At 40.7% G+C, this 3799-nt stretch overlaps 1 long non-coding RNA gene across 1 annotated transcript in view; it reads left to right on the forward strand.

Annotated features, from left to right (window-relative positions):
• LOC107181779 overlaps positions 1-3798 on the forward strand; it is a 5269-nt gene extending 1471 nt beyond the window's left edge. Inside the window, exon 2 of the long non-coding RNA XR_001512485.1 lies at positions 3449-3798. This is a non-coding gene — a long non-coding RNA (uncharacterized LOC107181779). The remainder of the gene's footprint in view (positions 1-3448) is intronic.
• Position 3799: the final 1 nt, after the last annotated feature.

The raw sequence follows: 3799 nt of genomic DNA on the forward strand, positions 1-3799 counted from the left end.
ACTAAAAATATTTTTTTTTAAAAAAGAAGCATAACATTCCTAATTGCCTAGAAAGAATCTCTAAAATGTTTAGCTACTTAGAATCACCAGTCTGAGTATCCAGTACCTTTATAGAGTATGAGTCAAGATACATGAGAATGGGCAGAATGTGTGCCAATTTCAGAATGTACCTTGGAATTTTATATACTTCTAAATCCATGGCTCAAAATTTCTTCGGTTTAGAGTATATGAAGAGACTGAAACAAATGCTGTAATGTAAGGCAGAGTGAAGTAGGAATTCAGTGTAGTATTGGGAATCAAAAGAGGGAGAGAGTACATTTAACTACATCTGGAAAAGATGAGATGATTCTTGTCGTATGAGTTGGATTTTGTTAGGGTAAGATTGAGGATAAGAAACTTTTCAGAAGGAAAGAATAAAATTAGAGATAAAACAGCAGTATGGAGCAGAATGTTGAATGAGTAATTGGCTCAGTTGTACAATTAGGGGAGTAATGAGAGAAAAGAGTTTATAAAAGATTCATTGGGAGTAGGTTATGAACGGCATGGAGTGCTAGGGAGTGTGAGTGAGAGTTGGTGACTGATGATAGGTCATTTTATTTTGGCTCCCTAAAAGAAGACTGCTACTTAAAAAATTCAATTTGATGGGGGTACAGAAAGGTTTTTACTGTTGGATAAATGTAGGTGCTGGGGAAATGATATATAATTATGATCAGAGATTTTTCTGGGAAGTCCCATCATGTCTTGAAACCATTATAAGGTTTATTAAAAAGGAGAAAATCATTTAAGTTCCTCAAAGAATATCAAGAGAAAAAAGACATTATTGGTTCAAAAAGAACAATATTCGAGCCTTTCTAGCCACTCACTCTTAGAAGTATAGATTGCTGTGCTGTGCCAAATTATAATTGCTTATACTTTTCTCTGGTTCTCTTTCCTAAGTTGGTTTTAACAATGACAAGGGACAACATTCACACCAGGCCTTCAGACTCTGTAGTCTTTGTCTAATCTCTTTAAATCTGTCCTTTTCTGGAAATGGACCTCTACAAGAATTCACTTTTTCTCTTATTTGTTTCTATTTTACTTCTTCAATATACTGATTTGCTACTTATCTTAGGAACAAAAATGCATTTTAAATGATTAGTTTAAAATTTAAGATAACATATAAAATGAACCATTGACATTTTCCCCTCCCAGACTCATTAGTTATTAAACTCTAAGCAAAAGTAATTGTATATTTTGTGAGACGTTTTCTCTGTGTAGTCTGAGATCTTAGGAATGACAAGATAATATTGTACTATTTTAACTCATGGTAACTCTATAATGCTTTATTTTGTTTCTTCCTTAGGAAGGTAACATATTTTGAGGGTATATAAATACTGATTGACCAGTTTATTGAATTTTTCTACTTTCCTAAATTGTTCAAAGTAATATACCTTGAATTTCCTTTATTAAACTACTAGAGGCCCGGTGCACAAAAATTTGTGCACTGGAGGGGAGGGGTCCCTCAGCCTAGCTTGCCCCCTATCACATATTGGGAGCCTTCAGGGGATGTCCTACTCCCTGCTTCCTGCTCCGCTTGGGGAGCGGGCCTAAGCCACAGTCTGGCCTCCCTTTGTGGGAGGCGACCGGACTGATCAGGGGAAGGCACCAGCCCCATCACCCCGCTGCTGCAGCCACTGCCAGTCACCGCAGGACAGGATATGACATTTCTTAACCCTCCAGCAGCAGACCTTCCTTTTTTTCTCCAGGAGTGTGGTAAAAAAACCTAGATCTGGCTGAGGCATTAGGCCTGGGCAGGGGATACCCAGCTCTCCGTGATCTCCTGCTCCGCCCCTGCCCAGGCCTAACACCTCGGTCTGTGGCTTGGTGCCTACGTATGCAAATTAACCGCCATCTTTGTTGGCAGTTAATTTGCATATTGCCCTGATTAGTCGATGGGAAGAACATAGCAGAGGTACGATTAATTACCCTGTTTGTCTTTTATTAGATAGGATTAGAGGCTTGGTGCACAACAGTTGTGTACTGGGGCAGCGGGTGGGTGGGGGGCTGGTCCCTCAGCCCAGCCTGCATGCTCTCACAGTCCGGGACTCCTCAGGATCCTTAGCACTGCCGTGGAGGCAGGAGAGGCTCCTGCCACCACCACTGCGCTTGCTAGCCATGAGCCTGGCTTCTGGCTGAGCAGCACTCCCCCTGTGGGAGTGAACTGACCACCAGGGGACAGCTCCTGCATTGGGCGTCTGCCCCCTGGTGGTTGGTGCATGTCATAGCGATCGATTGTTCTGCCGTTCGATCAATTTGCATATTAGCCTTTTATTATATAGGATGAGTGATAGTTACTGTAGGATCAAAAAAATTAGGAAGTTAATGGGGTAGTGTTAGGGAAAAATAAATAGAAATTATTATTTCTTCTTTGGACCACATCTTGTTATTTTGGTTCTTTTTGTGACACACACAGAATTGTTGGTGCCAGAGGAAATTTAGGTAAGGTATAGAGGTTGAGATTCCTCTCTAGAGAGGCAATTTGACCCAGAGTTCTAGATGTTCCAGTTATACTGCAATCATTGTGACAGCCTAGGTTAGACATGTGCGGTATCTTGAAGGAGCAGCTAGAACCCTGATATACAGCCACCTCTGCTTTTCTCTCAGCTCTACATGTATTTTTACTTAGCTGAAGAGCCACAGTTCAGGAGCACTGTGGAATCAAAATTAGGAATCAAAAGAGCTGAATAACCCTAGCCAGTTTGGCTCAGTGGATAGTGTTGGCCTGTGGATCGAAGGCTCCCGTGTTCGATTCTGGTCAAGGGCATGTACCTCAGTTGCAGGTTCCTCCCCAGTTCAGGCCCTGGTCAGAGCACGTGCAGGAGGCAACCAATTTTGGTGTTACTCTCTGTTTTTCCCTCTCTCTTCCGCTCTAAAAATCAATGGAAAAATATTCTTTGGTGAGGATTAAAAGGTACTAGTTTCAGTCTACCTAACAGTATATAATTGTGTGAAAACCCTATGAGACCATTCATGAAACAGCTTTGAAGTGTGTAGAGTTAGAACCTGTGGAAATGTAAGATATCATTTTCTTTTTCTTTTTCTTTTGCTTCTCAAAACATAAAGAACAAGGATACCAAAAGTTGTCTCCTTTCTGTAAATTTTGAAGTTTTGTAGGCTTTTTAAGTTCCTTGACAGTAGGATAGTACTATCCGGCACTGTCTATCAAATCACGCAGAGAAAACAAGCTAAATAAACAGGGTCCTTTTAATACCATCTCCCTTTTAGGTAAATCTGGCCTCCCCTTCACAGCCAAATCATTATAAATAGCTATAAACAGCTATAGAAACATCTATATATTGATAAGATTCACAACAGAGAATTTCTTCAGAATGCTGGAGAAATGGTTGCAAAAGAAACTGATTCTGTGCTTTGTAATGATTACTTTATACTTATTCCTCCTTCTCTCCAGGAGTGTACTTTGACTGCTGTGTCAGACAAATAAAATTTGTGGACTTCTGTGGAAAGTACCGCCTCCCCCTGATGCACTACTTGTGTTCACCAGAGTGCTCTTCGCCTTGCAGTTCCACATCCCAGAGCGAATCTGACTCGGAGGACGAAGCTAGTGTTGCCGCACACAGAATGCAGAAAGTTCTTCTTGGTTGAAGAGTGCAGAGTGGAGTGACACACTAAAAGACTGAGAAAAGGTTGTTAGAAAAGAAAGTAGACTGTGAGGTTCACTAGAAACATTATCGTCATCTTGAATGTCCATGAAAGAGTCAGAGGTGATATAAATAAAAGATTTTATGTATCATCTACCCAT

Source organism: Myotis davidii, unplaced genomic scaffold (genome assembly GCF_000327345.1).
Source record: "Myotis davidii unplaced genomic scaffold, ASM32734v1 scaffold292, whole genome shotgun sequence".
Lineage (NCBI taxonomy): Eukaryota > Metazoa > Chordata > Mammalia > Chiroptera > Vespertilionidae > Myotis > Myotis davidii.